The sequence below is a fragment of the Podarcis raffonei genome, chromosome 1, assembly GCF_027172205.1.
Source record: "Podarcis raffonei isolate rPodRaf1 chromosome 1, rPodRaf1.pri, whole genome shotgun sequence".
NCBI classification, from domain to species: domain Eukaryota; kingdom Metazoa; phylum Chordata; class Lepidosauria; order Squamata; family Lacertidae; genus Podarcis; species Podarcis raffonei.
Genome location: NC_070602.1, coordinates 137,610,818 through 137,638,686, shown reverse-complemented (window position 1 = coordinate 137,638,686; position 27,869 = coordinate 137,610,818). Strand labels below are relative to the sequence as shown.

General features: G+C 43.7%; 1 protein-coding gene across 6 annotated transcripts in view; it reads right to left on the bottom strand.

Moving 5' to 3' along the window:
• The window catches only part of ERBB4 (erb-b2 receptor tyrosine kinase 4), a 787,830-nt gene that overhangs the window by 92,355 nt on the left and 667,606 nt on the right, over positions 1-27,869 (bottom strand). The window lies entirely within an intron of this gene.

Sequence of the window (27,869 nt, the reverse complement as noted above, 5' to 3'; positions counted from 1 at the left end):
CTGCATTATCCTATGCAGCATCGGTTACCTGAAATGGGGAAGGATGTTAGTATTTCATGCATCTGATGCTGCAGACAGCCTTATCTCTCTTCCGTTGTGGGTACTGTTGGGCTGTACTTTTGCTTTTACTTCGCTCTGTCCTCCCTCGGAGCTGATGAGAGAGGACGCTATAATTCTTTGTCTGTACATAGTGTGTAAATAAATACATAGATTAGCTCTGCGATGTCTCACGCTTCTTGCTGTGTAATGCTAGAAGACTAGTGTGCGTATACCATCTGGTCTATGTTGCTGGGCCCACTGGAGAAGAAGGGAAATGACTTTTCCAGAGCTGCGCATTCCGGAGGACGCTCGGACAGCGGGGGCTGCAGGAGCACCTCAGGGCGTTTTCCAACAATCTGAATGTATTAATAATATTTACGAGTTTATCTGCTGGATAGGTCAAACTGTGCAGGAAGAAGCAAAGCAAATGGAAGCCACTCACAGAGAACTGGACGTTGGCCACAGAGTCTCAGGTTCAATGGCCGGCATCTCCAGTTTGGGCTGAGAGGGACCAGCGCCTGAGACCCTGGAGAGCTGCTGCCAGCAGACAAGACTGATCTAGATGAGCCAATGGTATGACTCGGAAGAAGGTGGCTTCTTACATTCCTATCCCTTCTCCCTGGAAGCCCTCTGGCTGGAGACAGCAGCACTCCTGGTGCAAGAGGCTACGTTTCCCTAGTGAGCAAACACCAGACCCTGTCAAGCAAGTGGGAAATTCACCCCTTTGAATTCTCTCGCTCTCTGAGAACTGGATTTATTTCAAGCGCTGTTGTCTGTCTACTGTGGAAAGAGAGCAAGGGGAGAAAATGTATGCCTGTACAGGGGGAGATGGAGAAGTCATATTTAATAGAGCTATAAAATTCTGCCCGTCTTGAATCAAATGCTCTGTCATTACTGTCAGGCAAAATTATGGCAAATCAGTATTAAAGGTGCATTTTGGGGGAGAAATCTATAGCGCTGCTTCTCACATTGATTGGTGAAAACAATTCAAATACGTCCACCTTTTTTAATATATCAAAGCTGTGGCTAGTAATACTAAATTTGTGTGTGTGCATACACATGTATGCTCTGTTTCATTTTTCTTCTGTTTGCCACAGGAATATCCTTTCAAACACATTCATTACTGTGACAACAAGTTGAATCTATGATTCCCCATCTGCCTAAATTACATTAACCTTCATGCAACCTCATAATATCATTGGTGGGTTTTGTCTGAAATTTAAAACACTGCTAATATAAACTTCTAATATAAACTGGAGAGGGCAAATCATTGTCTTTCCCCACAAAACAATGTATCTCCTTTGCAATTCAATATAAATAACAAGCATGCTTAATTAAGGTGTTAAATAACATTTTCCATCTGTAATCATAACAGCCCCCATTGCCAAATACTCATCTGGCTTGAAGCATCATCCATAACTGAGCAGTGGCTATGAACACATCATGGTTCTCTCTCTCTCCCCGCCCCCATATATATATATATGCACGCACGCACACACACACACACGCACACAAACACACCCTCCAGAACTCTGGATAAAACCCAGATCTTTTTAAACTAAATGACAAGACACATATGAACATAAATACCATATTTTTCTGTGTATAAGACGCCCCCATGTATAAGGCCACCCCTATTTTTTTTTAACCCAAAATTAAGAAATTAAGTTGTTTAGCTTTCGGGGGGGTTGGGGGAGGTCACTTCCGCCAGTCACTCACCCGCCTGCCCACCACTGCCGATCGCTTGCCACAGCCACTGCCCATCACATACCTTGCCCCAGCTGCCAATTGTTTGCCCGCTCGCCGCCACCAACAGCCCACCTGCCCACTTGCTGCAGCCGCCAATCGCCTGCCCAATTGCCGCAGCCACAGTCAATCACCAGCAGGCCTTGCCGCAGCCACCAATCACCACTGCCAATCTCCTGCTTGCTGCTGCCATTAATCGCACGTCCCCCCCCTCTGCATTCACTATCTGTGTATAAGGCGACACCCAATTTTTGCCTTTTTTTTAATAGCAAGAAGCATCGTCAAATACATGGGAAAATATGGTAATTCTTGGTGCCCTTTTTAATTTAGGAAAATGTTATATGTGGCAGTTATATCAATGGATATTAACTATTCTAGATTCCCTGTTTTGTTTTCATGAAATATGTTACATTTATTTCATCCTCTAGTTAATCATTGGGACATGTAAACAAACTGGAGACAGAAGCAAGTTAAGTCCCTAAAGTACTATCAGGAAGTGCTAATTTGAATAATTTGGAAAATGCTAAACACATCAGATTGGTTTTGTTATGTAAACTTTACAGGTAAATTGCTGCTAAAAAAACTCAGAAGCTTCCTGTGATATCAGAAAGAAATCTTTTAATAACCTTTTGGGAAATATTTGTATCTCGATATTTTATATTCTAGCATTTGCCTGTTGCTTCTTAGAGGGAGGACCAGAGGACAATGCAGACGAGACAATGGACTAATAAACACTTAGGTATGAATACTCATTCTTAAACCAAATGAGCTACCATGTTTCTATATGCCAGACTATTCTAAATTCACTTACTGGAACCAAGAGGCACAGAACTGTTACTTTATACTGCGGCAACATCATCATGTAAGAATGGTCTACTTATGAGCTCCTCATGTAATGAAAGTGTTGATCTTGCTAACATTTTCATTAGGCCCCGCACATAATTTCAAGAAAGACACCCATTCATTCATTCATTCATTCATTCATTTTAAGGCACTGTGACCCAATGGGGTTTATAGGTCTTGTGATTTTAGCCTCCTTTTCCAACAAAGGACTAAAAGGGATGGCAAGGTGATGACACCAAGGGAAACAAACGTTTTCTGCTTCACTTGAGAACTTTTGCTATTCGTTCTGACTCTCCCCCTCCATGTGCCTCTGGTTCCTTCTGAGTGACCAGGTGCAGCCAGACTTTTGCCTTGACCCAAATGATGCCCTTCAATGGGCCCGCTCCACCACATGTCACAAAACTCTACCCCTGACCATCCCCTAACTCCCAGGCTTCTTCCCCAAGCCTCAGGGTCTGAGCCTCTGAATACCCAGCACACTTGCAGAGCAGATAATCACAATATATAGCTCAGAATTAGATGCTGGAGTAATCATTTGCAAATGGTACCCAGGACACACTATATCTTGTGACCTCAGTCAAAGAGGGCACCACTAATTTGTATTGCCATTTCACAGCTAAGCATATAATTTGCATGTTGCACTGCCAGCATCTTGAGGCTTGGAATGGCCATCTTTGGAAAAAAAAAATGTTGCTGTTTCTAATAGGTTTTAAATAAAGCTCTGAACTGACCAGTTGTTGTGGAGAGAAGGCCAGTGGGTCTCACCAAGGGGAGGAGGCTGCTCCTTTACATTGACTTTCTCATTCATTTTTATGTTTTTAATAGCATATGGGGACTTGATCTGGGGCATTGCATATAAAAATGGCTAAGTGGAAATATAGCTGTGGGGACACGGAAATCTTGACTCACCCTGACAATCCAGACCTGCCTTGCACAATTCTCTGAACTAGCAACAGATAACATACAGAAACCCACACAACAACTGGCAGATATTTGATCTCCATTCCTCACATGCCTTGAAAGAACATAAATACCTTCTTGATGCAGTGCCATAGCTATGGAGGATGGGGTTCTAGCTGAGTTTACTGCCCAGGTGAAGCATTCAGAGGGGCGCCACTGAGGCTCCCAGACTCTCTCTCTCTCTCTCTCTCTCTCTCTCTCTCTCTCTCTCTCTGTGTGTGTGTGTGTGTGTCAAACTGGGTATTTGACTCAAGTGAAATAAAGCCTAGTTTCACCCCTGCTTGATGCATCCCACTTTTTCACTTTTCCTCTTCCTCCTTCCCACTATCATTTGTAGCAGACAGATTATATATATATCAGACATCTTTATTGAAAGTTAAAAAGCACATAATTATAAGTGCACTAAACATGGAGAGACGTAAACAAAAGAGAGAGAAAGGAAAAGAGAAACAGCACCCACGTAGAAGGGAAACAAAAGGGGGGAGGGGGAAACCCCACAATTGTATACAGTACTATACAAAGTTGTCATTGTAGACAAATAGAATGGACTTACAGACTCCTGTGTGGGGTGTGAGTATGTGAACAAGATGGATAAATTGTAGCAAATGCTTACTTTAAGATGTATCACAGAATGTAGAAAACAAAGAGTTGCTTTCTACATGCATCAAACAACACAATGTGTTAGACCATTTCATTCTGAAGCAAATAAACTACACTGCTTCATAAAAGATAGGCACTAAAATATTGGAATGATTAGCTAATCTTTTAACAACCTGCCTCAAAAATGATGAATTCTGGAAAGAAGATTGCTGGGAGTGCTGTAATGGAGACAGTCACCTCAAATCATTTCATCCATGATTCTATTAGTCCTCGGCTATCTAAAATGGTCATTGCCAATGTACATCAGGGGGAAAAGTTTTATTTGCTGTACCTTTTATCTTAATAGCCTACTGTCACACTGTATTTAACATTTTAAAATTAGATTTGCTGTGACAGCTGCCTTTTTATACTATCTTGTAAAGCTAACTTCTAAGAATGCATCACAGACTTCTTAAATGCGCTGCCAATGGCTCAGTTTGGTCTAATCTATCATTCTTGGCTTCTGAAGTAATTTCACTGGCATCTTGGCTTTTTTTTATCTGAAGGAGGCTAGAAGGTCATTAAGATAACTGGACCATACAGACCAGATCCAAGAAGATCTAAGTATGGATGCTTAAGGGGCCAGTTCAGAGATTTATTGTGCCATCTGGCCCCTAAGTAGAAAGATCTACAGCTGTGCCATCGAAGTGTGCATGCACATGGAAGCTCATACCAATGAAAAACTTAGTTGGTCTCTAAGGTGCTACTGGTAGGAATTTTTTAATTTTGTTCCATCAAGTAAATGTGTAGGATGAGGATGATACACAGCACAATGTCAACCATGACGCCATGCCAGAAAAGTTGCAGGGAGGTGATTATGATGTGGCCTACTACACTAACACAAATGTACTCACATCCTGAACCAATGTTTGCAGTCAGTCCTTGGTTGGTGAGAGTGCCTTTTCAGTGGTGGCACCTCAGCTGCGGATTGCTCTGCTCAGAAAGGCTAGCCTGACACCCACTCTGTGGTTGTTTTGGTCCCAGCTGAAGTCATTTTCATTTCCCCAGTCTTTTAAACTGCTGAACTGCTACACTTTCTAAGTTTAACATTTGTGCTAAAATATTTTTTCATCTTACTAGACAGTCCTTTGTTATTCTCTGCTGCTGAAGTTTTATGCCCCATCGTATGTGCCACTTTTATAGCTGCATTTTAATGTTTTTATTTTAACTGTAAGTTGTTGTTGGATGGAACACAAATGTTGTTCATATTTATGTAAGCAAGCAAGCAAACAAACAAACAAACAAAGACACACACACACCAAAAACAACAGAAAGGAGAGCAAGCCATGCAAGGAATTTTGGAAGGTGGGATAATGAACTGAGGAATCTCTCAGCACTATAAAATAAGGCTGAAAGATTTGCATGTGAGTCTCTGCCTGTTGCTATAGGACAACTGTGCAATGGCTTGGCTGCTGGGTTTGGGACTAGGCGAGAAGGAAACTGCTCAACTAGCCCTGAAGTGAAGTACTACAGTGCAGAGAAGGGGGCAGTGATTTACCTTCTCCTTTCTGTATGTCTTATGGAGAGTTTGTGGAGTTAAGCTTTTTTGAAAGAGGCCCAGTGAAACAAGATGCTATTTTCTTAAAGGTTTGCCAGGGACAAAGGGCTGTCTCCAGCTTAAATTAGTCATCCTTAAATCCCATTGAAATCAATGTGAAAAGGGCAACTAAATTCCAGGTCAAGGTCATTCTGTCAGGACTGCCATTTTGTAGCTAGGAACTGAAGCAGCCTGGTGTTATTTAACGGACTGTGGCAGATAACTGCCAGAAACCTACAACAACAAAAAGTTGGGGATAGTGCATGTGTTATTCAGCAAACTGGGGTCCAAATCCTAGATAGGGTTCTTTTTCTAAAACAGAACAAAACAAAAACTCAGTATAAAGATCAGTACAGATCTGACTGCTGCCATTTCTTCTCTTCAAAAGCTGTTTTTTCTTTGATGGTGGTAGGCATACATTTTTCATCTGTTCCAGCACACACGTAGAAAGGTTGAACTGCCAGAGGTTTTGCTGATGCTTTCATAACTTTGAGGACCACTGACTTCCTTACTTTAGGCACAAGAACTTCCTCACGTTGAGCACAAACCAGCAGGTACAAACTGATCTCCCCTGAAATGAATGGGAGTTGCAAAAGAGTCCCGAGTTCTTGCATAGCTCCTAATAATTTCAGTGGAACTTGCGCAAAGAATCTCCCAGTGGATCTTACCATGTGCTTTCAATTAAAGTAGACTCAACAGATTAGCAAGAGTATTTGCTGCCCACTCTTCATTTGAGTACCTCTGAGTAAGCTTATGAAATGCAATTTATGGCCTCATTTCATCCTCTGAGTATTCTTTAAATTTTCATTTATAACACTGTCATATCAGTCTTTATGAGGCATTTGTAATCACAACAGTACAGAATGTTGTGAGTTTAGATTTGTACATAGACATAAATGCAGGTCATAAATTTTAAAGAAAAATGAGATGATGTGCTCTTGAGAATTGTGAATGAGGACAAAGGCAAATACAGCAAATATATATTTAGGATATACTGAGACAGTTTTGATTTACCATTTTACAGCTGTGAATGTGGTTATCTGTAGATGATAAACAGCTTTTTTAGGTATTACACTTTAAAATTTTTGCTTTTTGACCTAACACACAGTAAAGCTTTTTGGAAACTAAAGAGAAAACAAAAACAGGTTCACAAAACAGCCGTTTTTGAGTAAATGTGTCAGCTATGCTACTTGTTCCTGGTACAGGAATCATTCCAAAAATTACCCTGTGGCAAGAAAATTTGAGATCAGTTATGGAGTCCCTACTTTTGTGCCTACCACTAATGGAGGTTAGCTGAGCAGGTACAAGGGACAGGGCCTTTTCTGTGGTGTCCTCTTGACTTTGCAATTCTCTTCCAAGATATATTATCAGCTCTCCTTGGTAATGTATATACTTTAAAAAGGCAAGGAGATGCTTAAGAAGAGGACAAGCCGGTTGAACTGGTTCCCAGAACCTGCCTTCAGGAGGAATTATTGGCACAACTCCAAGTCATTCTCCCGGACAGAGCAGATCAATATACAAGTAATGCAAATGGATCTACTTCCAGCTTGCACGTTCCCGCCTTCTGTGTGCCTGCAGCTACTTCTGCCTGAAGCTTTGTCTCAACCTGCTATTACTACACACAATAGTGTCACTGACTTTCCACCAGCTACCCTTAGAACCCACAAACGTTCGCTTAGAAGTGAGAACTCAAGGATGTAAGAAGAGCCTCTTGACAGTGGCCCATCTGGTCCAGCCTCCTGTTCCCACATTGGCCAGCCAGATGCCTATGGGAAGCAAGCAAGTGGGGCCTGAGCACATGAGCACCTGGTTTCAGAAACTCTTTTCTGAAGCACTACTGCCTCCTGGTGTGGTGGCAGCGCAGAGCCATCATGTCTAGTCGCCATTGATCAAGGAAGTCCCTCTGTGGTCTGACTCCCAGGAAAGTGTGCACAGACCAGAACGCCAGCTTGCTTGTTCTTGGCTTCATTTTACAAATCAGACCTCTGTTTCTCATCTTCAGGCGTTACGGACCCTCCTCAAGGTAGAACACAGGTTGTTTGCTAAACCTTTCCAGGGTAACTGGGCATGAATACCCACTGCACCAATAGCCCTTTCCTATGCATGCCAATATAGATAAAATGTCCACAGACATGGGTATGCCAGTACAGATTGAAGCTGTATGTAAAGGATATATTATTCTCTGTGGACCCTTAAAAGGATGTACCGTAATTTCAGTCTGAGTTCCACAGATGCTATAACCTGCATGAGCAAAGTTAGACTCATACTGAGCCTAATGAGAAATGACAAGCCTTGTAAAATCACCCTAACCTGCCTTTTAAAACAGTGTTGTACCCCAACAAATGAACTCATTTCACTTCCTTTTGCCACTATCCACTAAAACCGAAGCCACTTCATCATTTATTGTTTAATTGTCATGATATATATCTGGGAAGCTGCCGTTACAAACTTAAATTATTATACTAGTTACAATGGATGGCCAAGAAGGACTTTGCCTGTAATTTCTGTCTACTGAGATTGCTTTGGCATAGAAAAGTAAGGGGGTGTACACTCTTGTATACTCTACATCCAGTGTCCCCAGTTTGAGAAGTGGTGTACACACACAATGCCAGCCATAATGCACATCTTGTTTCTTAAGAAACACTGCATTCTGAAGCATTTCTCCCCAAAGCAGATTCAATCTGAATTGAGAAAGAGAACAACCCAGCTTTAAGCTGGTAATGGGTACACAGCCTTGGTTTGTTACCTAGGCAGCTGTGCCTGATCCTGAAGCCGGGGGGGGGGCATCAAAAGGCCTTCAATCTTGAGTTAAAGCTCTTTTGAACTGTATTGGAGGTCCTTCAAGCCACAGTCTTAGCCACTATAGTGCTCAGATTGGGAGTCCTGCAGGTCAGGTGTTAGCTGCTTGCAAAATCTACCACCAGAGCTGCTGGCTGGAAGTGGGGGGGGGGGTGGTAGCATCCAATTCTAGCTGGGAGCCTTACATAACAGGCTGCAATCCTTATAGCCTGCGAAGTCGGGTTGATACCAGAGGAATGTTCTGGTGAAACTTGTTGAGTAAGTCTCTGAAGGCCTGCTGACTTTCTCAGTCTTGTGACTGGGGGGTAGGCTACCTGAGCCTCCTTCTGGCTACCTGGCTACTGGCCTTGAGCCAGCTGGCTTCTGGCCAGCTACTTTTCTCTGGCCTGCACACCTGTTCGCCTTCAGGTACGAGAGCTTGATGTGTCCCTATGAAACTTGAACAGCCGGGAAATCTCTCTTTCTTTCTCTCCCTCTCTCTCTCTCTCTCTCTCTCTCTCTCTCTGTGTGTGTGTGTTTCTCCATAAATAGGTGGTGCACATTCCATTGAAGAACATAAGAGCAGCCTTACTGGATCAGACCACAGGCGCATCTAGTCCAGATTTCTGCTCCCACTGTGGCTGACCTAATGCCTCTATGTTATTATTATTTCACTGGTGCAATTTATGAATGGGTAAAAAGTTAGGGTGGGTGGGATCATGGCCCACCAGGGGGGAGGGGGATCCTCTTATGGCTTTTGACATGGGCAGATGCTGCCTTATCCAGCCCCAGTGACGTGTTTGCCTTGTGCAAAGTTTGGGCAACAGAGAGGCAGGGCTGGCCACAAGCTGCATCATGTGACCCTGGCCAGGCCTCCCCCCTTAGTGGGGCTTGAGTGTAAGAACATTCAGTGGGCAATCTCAACATGGGAACTCGTGCCAGCCCAAGTTCGGGGGGAGCAAGCAAATAGTGACTGAATCCACCCCACCCCACAGTTGTCTTGTCTCCGTTTCTGATTGACCCTCTGTACTAACTGATTTCGCTCCAACACTCTGTCTCCTTATTTGCTGTGCAAAAATTAAATGCTGGTTAATGTGCGCACGTGTGTGTGTGAACATATTGCAGCACAGAGGGATGAGAGCTTGTTTAAGTTCCTTTCGCAGCCATGATCTTTGCAAAAATTATCCTTCAGGGCAGTTAGCCTTAGAAAAGAAATGGCTTCCCACTGGTGCCAATGGAAATTCCAGCCCCAACCCCTGCATGCTAGTTGCCATTGGGGAGATTTAGTACAGAGACTGCAGCAGGCTTAAATCTTCCTTTTCTGCACACTGAGAACAATCTTTTTAATTTTTTAAAACTGTGGTTGTGACTGTGGTTGCAAATCACATAATTAATGTAAGGTCCAGTTAGGCTTGCCTCTTCTGCTTGGGGGGGGGGGGGGCTGGCTCTCTGGGCTCTTTCTTTTGTGTTTGCTTCAAGGCTCTCCTTCCACACTGATGTGGTTTCCTACATGGCTTGAAAGATATGCTCAATTTGTTTTTGTCTTGCAAATGCAGATGGAAGTCTAGCAAATATAATAATAATCCCTTTAGCTTCTCTCAAGTCTTGCAGAGATATCACCTAAGGAAAAGCCTCCATATTCATCTTGATGCTCAGAACTTTGCAATTTCAATGGCAAATCTAGTTTGAAGTATTCCTACTGCTTTCAAAATACTGCTTAGCCGAGTCCCATCGGGGAATCCATATAATGGTACTGCACTTGCGTAAGAGACAATGCTGTTGGCCTGATGTATCCAAACTGCAATTCGCAGCTAACATTGTAAAGTGAGAGGAAAGTGATTTTGTTAGAGCTTCCAGTTAGTGACCCCCACATCACACATGAAAAACGTATTTAAAGTACATAGCTGCCCTGCCCTAGAATCCTGGGAACTGTAGTCTACCCCTCACAGAGCTACAATTCCCAGCACTTTTAATAAAGTTCCTATGATTTGGCCACATGCTTTAAATGTATGGTGTGGATGTAATGCCCAAGGATGCCCTCTGTCTGACTTATTATCAGCCCAAAATGAAATGCAGCAATATTGTTGAAGGGAAGAACGGTGACACATGTGCAAGACTCCTCAATGTGTGGTGCTCTTACGGCTCCTTGTGTTGAGATTGCTGGCACATATGAATGGATTACTTTGTCAATTACTAGGTACAGAAGACTTCCAGAATTGCATTTTCTTCAATTTGGCTAAATTGCAGAACCAAGTAATGCATGTCAGCGCAAACAATGATAGACTGTTGGTCCTTAACAAGAAGATGCATCCAGAATTATCTTGTATCATTTATATTTCTCATTTATCAGGCAAAACATCAACAGCCCAAACACTAAAATGCTAATTAAGAAATGTGAGATGCAAGTAATGAGCCAGAAGGGTAGAATAAGAAATGTCTGGAAAGAATGCTGCTTAGGAAGATATGAATTGATAGTGAGGTGACACATTTGGAAAGGGCCTCGGACATCTACAGCACACAATAGCAAATGAACCAAAGGCTTCGATACTTGGGTGCCAAATAACAACAGAATCAGGTTGTGTGAACTTTGGAACTACAAATGTGCCACTGTTTATTATGGCATTAAGGCCTGATTCCAACACAACAATTCTAAACCCATTACTAGGAAATACATCACAGCAGAACTTACTTTGGGGTAAGCAGGGATTGTGTGGGGCTCCATCTGTGGGCCTTTCTAACAGATGCAGCAGTACGACATTATCTGGAAATGTGGAGAAGCAATCCTGGTCGAAAACAGGACAGGTTATCTTTAACAGCCAATTCTAAATATTTTACTCCTCATGCCAAAGCAGTGGCATGCTAAACATAAAACGGAAGTTGAGAGACTCGCTGAGGGAAGGGAGATGGAGTGGTGTCAGATTCATAAGACAGAGAGCACAAAGGAGAGCACAGCGCTACTAGCACACAAAAGAGTCTCGCATAAGAGCTTGCAGGGCAGCAGCTGAAGAAGGAGCAAAAGAGTTTTCTTGTGTGTTTCTTTGTGGCTGATTAGCTGCTCTCCCTGTGCAAAGGTCAGAGGGGGCAGGGTTTCTGGTGAGGCAGGGGATTAGCTGTGGGAGGAGCTTATCAGAGCTTGCAGGGCAGTGGCGCGCGCCACTAGGCGCGCGCAGTTTGATCCATCTTTTAGATTTAGGGGAGCTTGTCTCAAACCTTTGTTGGGGAAGACCTAGGTTTTTTCTTCACACTTTTTATGATGGAGGACCGCTGTAGCCACCCCCAACGACATGTTCTCAAGATGGAGGGTGAGGGAACAGCTGCAGTCGCCTGCGGTTCCTGCGCAATGTTTGCCATCTTGCCAAAGGTTGCAGGCAGCTTTACCTGCAGCAATTGCATGTTGATTGCCCTCTTAAAAGACAAAGTCCAGCAACTGGAGGAACGTGTAGCTACGCTCCAAAGAATTAGAGAGCTGGAGCTCTTCTTGGAAGCAACAGAGCACACCATCTCCACCAAGGAGGAGACAGGGGACACCCCTGAGAAGGAGGCTAGTTCACCAACACAGGAGCCAGATATATGGAGAAACGTGACTCAAAGAAGTAGGAGGCCCAGGGTTCGCTCTGATTGTTTAGAAATACACAATTGCTTTGAGGTCCTCTCCCCTAGCGTGGAAGACGAAGAACAGACTCCATTTGAGGATCTCTCCCTCATTACAGTTGATCAGGTATATGAAGGTGAGCAGCAAAGTCAGTCCTCAGGAAATGTGCAGGCGACCTTGGAACGGACAGCTCACAGAAGAACCCCAACCAAACCTAAGAGGAGGCGTGTAGTGGTGATAGGGGATTCCCTACTGAGGGGAACAGAAGCAGTGATCTGTGGGCCTGACAAGATGTCTCGGGAAGTGTGCTGTCTCCCCGGGGCTAAGATCCAAGATGTAACTGAACGACTCCAAGGAATCATAAAACCCACTGACAAATACCCCTTCCTCTTGGTTCATGTGGGAACCAATGACACTGCAAGCAATAGCCTCCAGAAGATCAAAAGAGACTATGAGGCTCCGGGCAGGAAATTGAAGCAATTAAATGCACAAATTGTCATCTCATCTGTCCTCCCAGTTGAACAACGTGGCCCAGGGAGAGAGGGAAAAATAGTGGAAGTGAACAGCTGGCTTCGCAAATGGTGTAAACAGGAACGGTTTGGATTCTTAGATCACGGACTGCAGTTTCTTGAAGATGGACTTCTGGCTAGCGATGGGCTGCACCTCACAATGGTTGGGAGGAATGCTTTTGCCAAAAATCTCAGAAACCTCATCAGGAGGGCTTTAAACTGACTAATGTGGGGGAGGGAGACAGTGCTACTGAAGGTAGGAGTCTATCAATTGATGAAGATGATCATCTAAATGTCATAGACCAAATGGAGCAAACAGCACGCAGACCTAATGGTGGGGGAAAAAATCCTTAAATAAGAGAAACGGGGGAATGATTAATGGACTTCAATGTCTGTACACTAATGCACAAAGCATGGGAAATAAACAAGATGAGCTTGAGCTCTTGGTACAGCAAACTAAATATGACATAATAGGCATCACTGAAACCTGGTGGGATAAGTCCCACGATTGGAATGTAATAATGGAGGGATACAATCTATTTCAGAGAAACAGACCAGACAAGAAAGGAGAAGGAGTGGTGTTATATGTCAGGGATGTGAAGAGATCCAAGAATTAGAACCTCAAAGCCAAAGTGAGAGCATTTGGGTCAAAATTAAGGGAGAGAAGAATAACAGTGACCTCATTGTGGGAGTTTACTATAGATCCCCAAGCCAAACGGAGGACATAGATGATGCCTTCCTGGAACAGATGGCCAAGCATGCAAAAGGAAGGGAGATAGTAGTAATGGGGGACTTCAATTACCCGGATATTTGTTGGATGTCAAACTCAGCCAAGAGCATAAGGTCAAACAGATTCCTCACTGGCCTTGCAGACAACTTCATTGTCCAGAAAGTGGGAGAAGCAACAAGAGGAACAGCCATTTTAGATCTGGTCCTAACCAATGTTGATGACCTGGTTAGTGGGGTAGAAGTGGAAGGATCATTAGGCGCGAGTTTACTATACAGCGGAAAGGAGCAGCCAAGCATACTAGGACTCAATTTCTTGACTTTAAGAAAGCCGACTTCATAAAACTTAGGGAAGTGCTGGGTGAGATCCCATGGAGAGTAATACTAAAAGGAAAGGGAGTTCATGATGGCTGGGAGTTTGTTAAGAGGGAGATAGTAAAAGCACAACTTCAGGCAATACCAATGAGGCGGAAACATGGAAGATGCCTAAAGAAGCCAGGGTGGCTATCTAAAGAACTTTTAACTGAGTTAAGATTAAAAAAGGATGTGTACAAAAAATGGCAAATGTTGTCCCTATTTTCAAAAAGGGGAAAAGAGAGGACCCAAATAATTACCGCCCAGTCAGTCTGACATCAATACCAGGGAAGATTCTGGAGCAGATCATTAAGCAAACAGTCTGTGAGCACCTAGAAAGGAATGCTGTGATCACCAATAGTCAGCATGGATTTCTGAAAAATAAGTCATGTCAGACTAACCTGATCTCGTTTTTTGACAGAATTACAAGCCTGGTAGATGAAGGGAACGCAGTGGATGTAGCCTACCTTGATTTCAGCAAGGCATTTGACAAGGTGCCCCATGATATTCTTGTAAAAAAGCTGGTAAAATGCGGTCTTGACTATGCTACCACTCAGTGGATTTGTAACTGGCTGACTGACCGAACCCAAAGGGTGCTCATCGATGGTTCCTCTTCATCCTGGAGAAGAGTGACTAGTGGGGTGCCACAGGGATCTGTCTTGGGCCCAGTCTTATTCAACATCTTTATCAACGACTTGGATGATGGACTCAAGGGCATCCTGATCAAATTTGCAGATGACACCAAACTGGGAGGGGTGGCTAACACCCCAGAGGACAGGATCACACTTCAAAACGACCTTGACAGATTAGAGAACTGGGCCAAAACAAACAAGATGAATTTTAACAGGGAGAAATGTAAAGTATTGCACTTGGGCAAAAAAAATGAGAGGCACAAATACAAGATGGGTGACACCTGGCTTGAGAGCACTACATGTGAAAAGGATCTAGGAGTCTTGGTTGACCACAAACTTGACATGAGCCAACAGTGTGATGCGGCAGCTAAAAAAGCCAATGCAATTCTGGGCTGCATCAATAGGAGTATAGCATCTAGATCAAGGGAAGTAATAGTGCCACTGTATTCTGCTCTGGTCAGACCTCACCTGGAATACTGTGTCCAGTTCTGGGCACCACAGTTCAAGAAGGACACTGAGAAACTGGAACGTGTCCAGAGGAGGGCAACCAAAATGGTCAAAGGCCTGGAAACGATGCCTTTTGAGGAACGGCTAAGGGAGCTGGGCATGTTTAGCCTGGAGAAGAGGAGGTTAAGGGGTGATATGATAGCCATGTTCAAATATATAAAAGGATGTCACATAGAGGAGGGAGAAAGGTTGTTTTCTGCTGCTCCAGAGAAGCGGACACGGAGCAATGGATCCAAACTACAAGAAAGAAGATTCCACCTAAACATTAGGAAGAACTTCCTGACAGTAAGAGCTGTTCGACAGTGGAATTTGCTGCCAAGGAGTGTGGTGGAGTCTCCTTCTTTGGAGGTCTTTAAGCAGAGGCTTGACAACCATATGTCAGGAGTGCTCTGATGGTGTTTCCTGCTTGGCAGGGGGTTGGACTCGATGGCCCTTGTGGTCTCTTCCAACTCTATGATTCTATAAGCCTGAATGCCGGCCTGGCTGCCAATGGTGGTGCTGCAGGACCCTCTTTCCAAGCCCACTTTCAGAGGGTGGGGCGGGGGGACCACAACCCTGCAGGCAAGAGCAGGGAGAAAGGAGGAGACATTAAGACAGGTGACGAAGAGGCAGGAGAAGGGGGTCGCTGGGTGGGGGGCCCGCTTGGCCTGACTGACTGCAGAGGCAGGAAGGATTTCAAGGCCCACATCTTCAATGTAGACCATTGTGGTGTCTGGGTTCAGGAGGAAAGCTGGAGGACACAGAAAGAAGAATCATGACAAATATGAGAATGGCTCCATGCTGAGAGTTAATTTGCACAAATGGGCTAGACAGAAACAGATGGCAGAGAGGGAAAGTGTTGACTAATGACACCTGACTGCCAGATGACCCTGTGGGTTTAAATGTCGGCATGACATCTGAATTGGTGCCAGGAGCTATTTGGTGCTGCCCTCTCCGCTGCTTACCCTCCTCCTGCATTTTATTAAACTAGTAACTTTGGTGTGTTTGTGCACGTGCTTAATAACACACTCCACAGTAAATTCCTAACAAACAAAATAGGAGCACAATATCTGATTGGGAGGATCAATTGCATGCTGTGTGAAATATACAAATCACGTCAATTTACCACATATTTGTTTTGTTTTGTTTAATTGTAGCAGAGTTTTGGACTGGCATTAGTCTTATTACCCTAAATAGGATGAAGAGGAGGAAATGTGAGTTTGAAAATATATTTTGTTGATGCCGGCACCCAGGCTGGAGACTATACTGTATTGGTTTTGAAAAGCAAAAGGTATGCACACATTATATCCAGGATCCAGAATATGATTAATAGCAGAAATAATGGTATGTGAATATTAATCTGAAATAACATATTTCATAATAAAGCACTTATAGAGACATTAATCACTTGAGATTTACAGTGTCTAGTTTGTAAGCTTCAGTGTTTTATTTCTATATTTATTGTTGTGGATTAGCTGCATTACAAATTTATAGTTTTGAACATTTTATTTTAGAGGAAAAGAAGTATTTTCTTAAATTCACAGCAATACAAAATGGCACCCAGACTATTATTTTGATACTTCAGCAATTCAAAAATAACCTAATATATAGATTTCTTGAATAATACAAAATAAAATTGCCTCAGGCCAAGGCTTTTTTTGCCAAGTCACAGTCCGGAGAAAAATTTTATGGCTACATTATAAACATGAAAAATATGGGTTTATAATGGAATTCCTGACAGACCTTAGCAGAAGCTGCTGGCTTGCTGTATTTGATGATAGTCTAGGTGTTTTATGGAAGATTATTCTGGAGCCCTTAACTCCAGTATAATCTGCCTGGCATCACACAGAATCTGTGGGGTGAGTTAGGTTTGCAGGTATTGTTTCAAGGAATAAAGGTTATGTTAACATCTTGGACAAACTAGTGATGATTAATTAGAGGATCTGAGAAAGAGCTTTTCCAGCCTTTTTGTTCTACAGACATATGAACATTTGTGAACATCTTACTGTAATTTGGGTGATATCAGGAATTGGGGGATGTTCTGTCAGAATGAGACCACTGTAAAAATTGCCGGCAGCTTTTTGCCCTTCACTTAATAATTCAGATTAAAATGAAGTGAAGTGAACAAATAGCTAGTCCACTGTTAATATGATAATCCAGGAGTGAGGAACCTTTCACCAAATGTTGCTGAACCTCCCCTCATCCCTTGCCACTGGCTGTGCAACCGTTCCCCACGCCTGATGACAACCCTTCTGCTGTCAATTCTCTTCTCTCCCCCCACCTCACAGGCTGCGGTTTTGATGTTGTTGTGGAAGGGAAGAGGAAACTGCATCAGATTAGATTGGCTAATAACAGTCTGCTGCGCCTGGTCGGAGAGCACAGAATGATGGTCAAGGAGAGGAAGGAGATGACTTTGTTTGCAGAATGTGTGACTAGGGAGAAAGTGACAGGCTGAGCATGAAGAAAATGGCAGCAAGGAAGAAAGAGAAAGTAGAAATGAGTCATGTCACACGAGAGGGAAAGGGAATTTGAAAATGGAGGAGAGTGAACAGGAAAATATCCCCACATACAACCTTTAATTAATGGGATGATATGCTTCACTGGCAGCTCTCCAAGGGCATTATGGCTGCCCTTCTTTGCAATGTGTTAGCCATAATTAATAATACTGTAGTAATTAGAGGAACATAGTCTGATGAGTGCTGTAGTTTTCAAAAGGACTCCGGGGAACGAAGCACTTTGCCTCTGTTGGAAATTAGTCTTCAGTCCAGTAGGATAGCTGCCGCCTTGCAACCATGTTAATCAAGTCAGTGTTCCCATACTACCTGGCGATGTGAGCTTCATTTCTTCTGGTAACCCTCTAGAAATATCACTTGGCATGCACACAATTGCAATACAATTTTTAAAAATCTGCAGACCGCTATCTCTTTTGGGAGAACACGGCACATGAACAATTTGGATCAAGTCACCTGACAAACTAGAAGAAACTGTACACTCTTTCCAACAGGATCATATTCTCTTCCTATGGTATTCCACTTGATCCTGCTTTGTTATCAATGCATAAAGTACTATCAGGTGGCTGGTACGATAATGTACTATATGTTATGTTAGTCACCTAACAAAGGGCATTGGCCTTGATACAGCTGGATCATGTTCCATCAGATGCCTTGGAGGAAAGGAAAGAACTTGCTGCTCAGAAGATGTCAGTGAGGCGGGCCTCACTGCAGAAAACATTCCAGGAGCAATGAGCCACAACTGAAAAGGTCTTCTTGTTGCCAACCCCAAGCCTCAGATTTCCATGTGTGCAGTGCAGCTTGTTGGCACTTAAGATCTATTGATAAGGCCCTAAGGTCTTATTTGCTGCAGCCCCCTCTCAGAGATCTCCCTTCCAAGGGAGGTTTGCACAACCTCCTTGCCATTATTCCACAGATAAGGTAAAATTCCTTCCTATTCCAGGAGGTCTTGACTGTGGCATCACATGTTTTACAACAATTTGTCTGTGTTTAACTTTCTCCCCCCCCCCACTTTCTTCTCCCCTTTTGGGTGTGAAGTTTTTATTGCATTTCAAGTGTGTAGAACTGCGGGGATATATTTTATGAACAGTGCTATATAATTTCAGATAAGTAAATCAAATAACCTGCATACATATTTTAAAGTGGATTCTGTTTTTATTTTTGTTGTATCTTGTGTTTTACATTGTTGTGACCTGTCCCTGAGATCACATGTTATGAGGGGTGAGATATAAATCATGTAAATAAATGAATATCTAGATGGGCAGAGCAATCCTAATGGGGGGGGGGGGCGGGTTACCCAGCACTGTACTGGGAATGATTGGCGTGGTGGACCATCTGAAGCCCTAGCCCTATCTGTCAGAGTGAAAAGTGTGTGCATGGGGGGGGGGGACACACACACTTTTTTCCAGGCCCCTCAGCTAGCAATGGGCCAACAGGATCCAGCAGATCCTTGGCCAGCTCTGCTACCTCATCCTCAAAACACCCTGGTGCCCTGTGCCAGCTATCACTTGCAAGAATACCACAGGCAGCCCCTGCTCTTGGCACAGTGTGGGCCTCCCCAGTGGAAGAACCTATCATAGGCAGAGCCAGGCAGAGAGAGGCCTCTGCCCAATCCTAACCCCTCCGGGAGCACAGCTCAGAGGGAAGGGAGAGCTCCCAACCTCCTCTATGCCCTGCTGAAATTTCTAACGTAGGAAGACCATTCTCTAAAGTACAATATCTCTGTTTACCATGTTCATTTAGAGTTATGAGTTCTCAGTGGTGATGTCTCCAACAGCTGCCCTGGAGGCTCATCGGAATGAGAGTCCGAGTATCTTCTGGGGGCAATCTTGAAGTCCCCCCCCCCTTTAAGCAAGCATTTAATGGTTCGTTTTAGCAATCTTTATTTTTAAAGAAGTTAAAACGTATGTAAAGTTTTATTGTTGGTATGGTAGCATTTCATATTGTACCTTGTGGAAAAGAGAGGGAATGGATGAGAAACCTACTCAGCATAAGCAAGAAAATAAAATATCGCTGACGAACAAGCAGAGAATCTTGATCTTGAGATGGCTTGATAAGTCCTTGGTTTAAATTCTTCTCTGCTTCCCACTGAACTTCCTACCAGAGCAGCCCCATTAGTAAACTACATTTTATGTTAATGTACTTGCTTGGAGTGATAATTATCTCAGCCTTTCGCCCTGGTCCTTGCTAGTGTGAGTGTGTCGGTATAGCATAATAATTATACAATTAGCCTTGTCATGGCAAGGAGCTTTGGGAATAGAGACATCTTGAAGTTTAAAATGTGGACAGCTGATAGATGACAGTCATTAAACTCGTCCTTTGTTCACTCCCTGATAGGCTTTTCAGAGAGCTGTAAGCCAGGACTCCTTAATGAAAAATAAAGACCTTGAACCACAGCTACATCCCTTCACCTCCTCCCAACCTTTCCGCTCACCCCGGCTTCCTCCCTCTGCACACACAGTCTGTCCATCTTTCACTCCTGGCTGCTTCAAAATAACGAAAGCTGCTCCTAACTAGCACGTTTATCAATCAAATGCTGCCAAGGAGAATAAAAAGGAAAATGCTGCTCTCTAACAATGCGGCCAAATGGTCCTAATCTTAGAGCCATTTTGACCGTGGAGGCTTGCTCTCTCTCTCTCGGCTTATAATCAAGGTTGTTGAGCCGCACCGAAGAGGTGCAGGAAATGTACTAGTGTTTCCTCAACTGGATTTTTTTAATGTGTGGAAATCTGCTTGGAGCCCAAGCAATTTTCTATCAGATGAGAATCCTGATCTCAGCTTTATTTTGTGCACAAAGGTGTATTAGCCTAACTGCAATGGGGAAAGTAGTTTTCAGCCACTGAAGCTGGCCAAAGATGACTAGTTATTTTTCCATGGGACTTAGCCCATAGGAGGATAATTTGCATTATTTTTGCCATACTCTCCATGTGGTCCATAAGGCTCACGATAGGGCATGGATTCAGTGGGTGGCATTGCAACCCATCTTTCCCCATCAGCTTCCAGGACAAGAGAAAGGAGCAAGAGTTCATCTTGGTGCTGGGCTAGAAAGAACAAACTGTTCTTCTTTCCTATCCCTTGAAACCGACCAAGGAATGAAGAGTGAAATTGGGAATGATCTCCACCCACAGAAAATAAAATAAATAAAAGCTAGGGATGATACCTAGATTCTTAAGGAAGGGCACTTGGACCTTGTTGAAGCGGTTGCTCAAAAAATTCTGAAATGTGATTGTTAGTTTTATGATCGTGGGAGGTATGGAAAGAGATCTCTGCACAATTGCATTGTGAGTATTTACCCAGTAAATATATATAGAGAGAAAGAGAAAGCTCTGAGTTGCAAATGTACAACTTCTCTTTTTCCCTGAAGGAGGAAAAAGCCTATGGGAGGCAAGCAACATCAGAGCCTGACTTTCTTTCCTGAGAAAATCTGATTCTGCCCATTTTCCTGGCTAACATTCTCTTTATTGTACTTTCTAGCCTCCCTCTCGATTGACGCTATGCTTTGCCTTGGTTAATGTAATTTTAGAATTCTTTTATATTCACAAGATGTTAAAAGGATCTCCCCCAGGATCTGATTTTCCTTCCCTGACATTCGAGTGTATCAAACTGCTTATTACCTTGGCTTATTATTATTATTGGAAAGTAACACTTATGGAATTATTTGAATGTAAAATGTGATAAGCAGACTTGACAGCCTCCCAAGAAAGAAACAAATGGAAATACAGTTTAGACTGTAATTCACTATGGTGCTGCTAAGAGCACCTGCCATGCCCTAAGAAATGGTAAATGAGTTACAGCTGAATTCACATGACCAGGTTCTGTATTCAGTCACTGTAATATCAAGTGAAGTTTTGCATCTGTGAAACAGGCATCCCCATCAAGCATCAGAAACACACCCTTCTTATCACCTGATATCGTTCACAAAAAGTAAACTTTTAAAGGAGGTGCTCCACACCTTCAGCAACTTGTTGCATACAAGGCATGTGTGCCTCTTATCTTCTTCCTAGATGGCAGAGTCCATGTCCTTACAACCTAACAAATACCAAAAACCATGCAAATTTTAATCAATGTGAAGAGCGTATGCAGGGATAATAATAATTTAATAATAATTTATTATTTATACCCCGCCCATCTGGCTGGGTTTCCCCAGCCACTCTGGGAGGCTTCCAACAAAACACTAAAATACAATAACCTATTAAACATTAAAAGCTTCCCTAGGGCTGCCTTCAGATGTCTTCTAAAAGTTTGGTAGTTATTTTTCTCTTTGAAATCTGGTGGGAGAGTGTTCCACAGGATGGGCGCCACTACCGAGAAGGCCTTCTGCCTGGTTCCCTGTAACTTGGCTTCTCGCAGTGAGGGAACTGCCAGAAGGCCCTCAGCGCTGGACCTCAGTGTCTGGGAAGAACAATGGAGGTGGAGACGCTCCTTCAGGTATACTGGACCAAGGCCGTTTAGGGCTTTAAAGGTCAGCACCAACACTTTGAATTGTGCTCAGAAACGTACTGGGAGCCAGTGTAGGTCTTTCAAGACTGGTGTTATATGGTCTCGGCGGCCGCTTCCAGTCACCAGTCTAGCTGCCGCATTCTGGATTAGTTGTAGTTTCTGGGTCACCTTCAAAGGTAGCCCCACGTAGAGCGCATTGCAGTAGTCCAAGCGGGAGATAACCAGAGCATGCACCACTCTGCTGAGGCAGTCCGCAGGCAGATAGGGTCTCAGCCTACTTACCAGGTGGAGCTGGTAAACAGCTGCCCTGGACACAGATTTGACCTGTGCCTCCATGGACAGCTGTGAGTCCAAAATGACTCCCAGGCTGCGCACCTGGTCCTTCAGGGGCACAGTTACCCCATTCAGGACCAGGGAATCTTCCACACCTGCCCACCTCCTGTCCCCCAAAAACAGTACTTCTGTCTTGTCAGGATTCAACCTCAATAGCCCTGGTTAACTCCACATTCCAGCGGGCCACCAGGGAATCAGCTGAAAGGCCATCAACTTGGGATAAAACATCCCCTGGAAACCATTTGGATCCATTAAGTGGCGGGGGCGGACCATCCGAATCGGTCCCGCCTCCCTGCAGAGGGGAAGGGTTGCGGAGAAGTCCAGTTGCACCAGGAAGTGATCTGACCATGGCACTTCTTTCGTTTCGCTTTTACCTAGTGTCAGATCACTAACATCCATAGAGGTGAACACCAGGTCCAAGGCATGTCCGCGGCTATGGGTTGGGCCAGACTTATTGGGATTTAATTCTAAATAGATATGCATTGAATTGCACTGTAATACTGTAACTCCTTGCTTAAATTATGCTGCCTGGAGAACTTTAGGGTTTGATGTACAGTAGCATGGAGGAGAATGTCATGAGGAGAATCCCAAACTATCTCAGCCCCAATGCCAACACAAGAGATTGCGCAAGTGAAAACCCGGCCACTTAACTCAATAGCAAGCCCATGCTGTCTATTCTACCACATGAGCACCAGTAAATAAATCTGAGATGAGAAGCCTGTGGCCTGCCAGATATTACTGCACGACAACTCCAATCTCCCCACCCACTGGCCATGCTGGCTGGAGTGGGTGGGGGCTGACAACGGCTGCAGTCTAAAACATCTGTAAGGACACAGCTTCCCAACTTTTAAAAAACAAACAGCCCCCATCCTACCATGAACCTAAGGGGCAAGTATGCTTTTGAAATATTAGACAAGCCTTTCTCTTCATTTTTCACTAAGTCACTCAAATTTGCCAAATCAATCTCAAGAGAAAACTCAGTTGCTTCTCTGACAGAGTATCTGCTGCAAAGAGCAAAATGAATTGAAAATACCCCTTAAAGCCTAAAATATAGACCATAGATGCATGAGAAAGGCCGCTGAGATTTCAGTCCTGAGTGGATAATGCTTAGAAACACGAACCAATCGCCAAACTTCAAAGGACATCACCAGAGGCTATTGGCCCCGGCAAGCCGACCGAGGGCCTCTGCAGGTTTTGCAACTCTTTATGCAAAAATCAAGACAGCTTGAAATGAACATCCATGCATAATGAGATCTTCTGAACCAGCAGGCGTAATAAAAAACACTGCAGAAAATATAACAAAGACCGACCCAGTGGGGTGACGCCCAGTGCAGCACAGCCAACCTCATTATGATAAACCATTCAATAAACAACATCCACTACTCAGCTAAAGGTAGCCTTTCCTCTTCCTCCCCTTCCATTTTCAGCCTTGATACAGAAAACTGTTGCAGAAGCGGATACAGAAAAAGATGCCGTTATTAAAAGGCAAGGGACGCGGGTGGCGCTGTGGGTCAAACCACAGAGCCTAGGGCTTGCCAATCAGAAGGTTGGCGGTTCGAATCCCTGCGATGGGGTGAGCTCCTGTTGTTCGGTCCCAGCTCCTGCCAACCTAGCAGTTCGAAAGCACATCAAAGTGCAAGTAGATAAATAGGTACCGCTCCGGCGTGAAGGTAAACGGCGTTTCTGTGCGCTGATCTGGCCTGCCAGAAGCGGCTTAGTCATGCTGGCCGCATGACCCGGAAGCTGTATGCCTGCTCCCTCGGCCAGTAAAGCAAGATGAGCACCGCAACCCCAGAGTCATCCGCGGCTGGACCTAATGGTCAGGGGTCCCTTTACTCTTTACCTTTATTAAAAGGCAAAAATCCAAAACTGCCTCTGGCCACACAAATAAGTGTCTGAGGGGGTCTCTGAATGTTCCTTGGCTCCTATCAGACCCCTGAATGTGCTCTGGGTAGCTTTCTAGGCAAGCACAATAAATCTTTCCAAACTGCTTTAGGAAATATAAAGCCAAGAATAAATCTTGTGCGTTGTGGCAAAGGAAGTACCTAACTACATATTCTAAAGGTACTCTTTTCTTTTCATTTCCCCCATAAGACTCCGGATTAGAGAAAAGCTGGGTTCTCCTAAGATTTAAACAGAGCTAAGCTGAATTGTCATGACTTTTGATCATCATGTCAAAATTTAAGGGTTAGACGACACAGCTGGTTTCCTTGGGCACTGTAGCAAATTGCATGAAAACTGACAGTATGGGGTTCCGTTGTATGCTTAGAACTGTATGCAGGAGAGCATGGGGTGTGTCATCCAGCCCACTCTGCCTGAACCCCCTCCTTCCCACAACATGTGACTTCTGAAGTTACAGCCTGCCATCCCCGTGTGTTCTGCCTCCAGTAAAGCAAGCAGAGCTGATGTGAGTACAACAGAAGTTACTCCTCGTGTGTAATCGCGTACGGGAAGCCAATGTCTAAAAAGGGCTAAGCATAGCTCAGAGATGTGCCAGGGCTGCTATGGGTTTGGTGTTTTTTTAAAAAAAGACTGCACAGTTTTCTCTTTTTTAATCCACCTCAATGCATCCTTGTGAGGTCAGACTGAATCTGCCCCATTCTGTGGCATCAGTTTGGATGACATAGATCCCTGCAGACACTTTCTACTCCCTGCCTACTATAATCTGAAGCAGAAATGGCAAGTAAAGGGGCCAAACGTCTCCTGGTTGGTCACATGTCTGAGAGCACCCCGATAAAAGCGAAAACACAAATAAACCACCATCACCACACAGGAAAAACTGGTGTAACCAGGACAAGTCGAACTCCCTGGCATCTATTTAAGTTTTGTGTGCAGAGAGTTATATGGAAATGCTCAATTATGCAATCCCACTCCTGAAATTTGGGGTTAAACAGTTGAAAAACTGTTCTTACCAATTCTTTTATTATTTGCACAGAGCTGGGTTAATATGAAAATTTTGGAGATAAAGTAACTACTTGTTCTACAGTAAGAAGTAGGTGTTTCTTTCTGTTTTTTTTAAAGCAGAAGATATGAGTCAGCCACTTTACTCTGTCACAGTTGTGCACAGATGATGTTTGTTGTTTTGCTGCACTTCTTTCTTGCCAAATATTTTTCTCTCTTTTAACATATATTGGTGTGTGTGTTTTTTATAGGAACGGAGGAGCTGTGGCTTTCTATGGCGCAAGTCTTCAATTCCCATCAGTCCCAGCAATCATGGCCAGTGGGCAGGGAAGATGGGAGTGGCAGTCCAGCAACATCTAGAGGTTCCTCATCCCTCTGCTGTTACTCCCCAAGGACATACAGGCATCTTCAGTCACAGGCAGCCTGTGGTCTCCACTTTTACAGATTTGCCACCTGCACTGTGCAAGCTTGATAGTGCTTTCGAAAACAGTATATGGGTCAGACTATGCAATATCGAAACATGAAGACTTTGAAGTGGGGACCTGTAAGGCTCCATAATAAGAAACCGCATGACTCCCCCTTTGCTATCACAATTACAATACCAATGCAATCACAATGGAATGATCTGCCATCTTGTGATATATTTGAACCAGGGGTGCCAGCTCCTTTGACGGAAGCACTCCCCCCCCTGGAATTTTTAAGGAGGGGATTGAACCCCCTCAATATCCAGTGGCAACACTATGTCATTGCATGGTGTCCTGTGTGGGACGTCTTGGCATTGTGTGGGACGTCAGGGCATCACACACAAAGTCATGCACAACGTCAGGGCGTTGCGCGTGACACGTGACTTTGTTCCCCTCAATCGTGGCCACCAGCCGGTGCCAATGATTTGAACCACAAATTCTAGGGGACTGGGAACATCTGCCCGACCCTTGCAGGCTCATAGTTCTCACTTCCAGAAAGGCAAGTGGGGAAACATGCAATGGACACATACATGCCATCAAACTTCTAGGGAGAAACTGACCTTAGCATGTTACTAATCGGACAACACAGTTCTATGCATGCCTACTTGGAAGTAAGCACTACAGTTAGTGTACATACAAGAATTACTGAATTCCGTAAGGGGCCTTTTTCCTAGTCTCCTTTGCCCAAGTATCAAGGAAAACAGATCTGCTGCTGCAAATACATTTCATTTCTGAAGAGCTGAAACTGATGAGCTTTATGCTATAATAATACAAGGTCACAGTAATGTTAACCTTAGACCATGGTGATACAGAAAAAGATAGCTTAATTAAACTTTGCTGTTCCACCTCAAAAAAAAAAAAAAATTACCTTTTCCTTATAATAACCCTCCCCCTCTTTCCCTTAATGGTTCACATCAATTAATCCTACAATTTAGTCTTTAAAGAACAGCTTTCAAGTATGGCCTTTCAAGTATGTCAGTGCTAAACTATTAGTAAAATTCTTTCTCACTTTTCCTTAGCATCATTTCTTTAAAGACTTAATTTTAAATTTACTCATTTGGGAAACTAAGGCTGCAATGCTGGGAATAAGCCCAACTGAATTAAATAGGCCTATTTCTGAGAATACATAGTTTGAGTCACCCTGTAATTCTGTACCCACTTGCTTAGAAGTAAGCCGAACTAGGAAGACCTTCCCCTGAGCTGCCACATCATTTCCCTCAGCTACTAGCAGTACAACCAGGTGAGCCTCCTCAGGTGTAATGTGGCAGATTCCCAGATACGTGTGCAGAGATTGCAGCTGAAATTCACCGATGGTAAGAGGGATCCTGACATGATCTGATATTATAGCACAATCAACAAATTAATCAGGCTACAGATTTATATTTTATGTTTCTTTGGTCGCAATAACATCTGTAGGAATAAGAAACTAGTAGTGAAAAACATTTGCATATTACCCCCAATTAATTGTTAGGGGAATTTCTTGTGGGTGTTTCACATCCAAGTTCCATTTTACTTTGTTTTACTTTCCTTCAGTGTCCCAGTTCTAATGTTTGCATCTTCCCTTTACAAAAACACTTTTTCCCCTATGAATTGGGAGGGTAGTTGTCCCTTCTCCTATTCCATCCCCAACGCTTCCTGATGAACTCAGTGTAACTTGTCAGGGTGGATGGGTGCCTGCGGAGCTTTGAGGCAGCATCACAAAGTAGCCTGTGATGAAACTTCCACTCTAGCAAATTAAAACACACGGGTTCATGGTATTCCATGAAGAATAGGTGCATGTCTAGAAGAAGGAAGGTCTAGACACTGGCCAGGAGGAAGGATGCGTGTGAGACCTAGCCAGGCCAAGCCATGTATTAAGGACTTCCAAAGCACCTGACATCCACTTCCCAGTCCACTGATCCAGTAAGGCAACAAAAGCAGGATTTGCAATGGTTCCTGAAGAGCTATCATACATCCCTAGTGGGCTGGTCCAGGCCAACTGTGTTAAAAGTTTTGATGTCTTTAATGATGTGCCGCATTTTAAGGGAAGGAAGTGCCCAGGAAATGGAGAGTGACAGATCACACACAGAATGTGGTATGTGGCCTGTGCCACCCCCCTCAAATGGTTCCCTTTCACAGACTGCAAGAAAAAACCACCAGGATCAATGTTTCACATTTCATCCATTCAAATATTGATAAGAAAAGGTGGAAACATGAAATATTTCAGTCCAAGAAATAGGAAAGAGCAAACACAATCTCCAAACTTTGTTTTTCTACATAGTTTCTGCAGGGAAACATGCAATGATATGGTGGAAGGGACTGATATTTGTTTTCGTTTTTATCTTGGTTATTTGAGAAAACAAAGACTGAATTATTGCAGCAAATTATTTACTCTGATTCC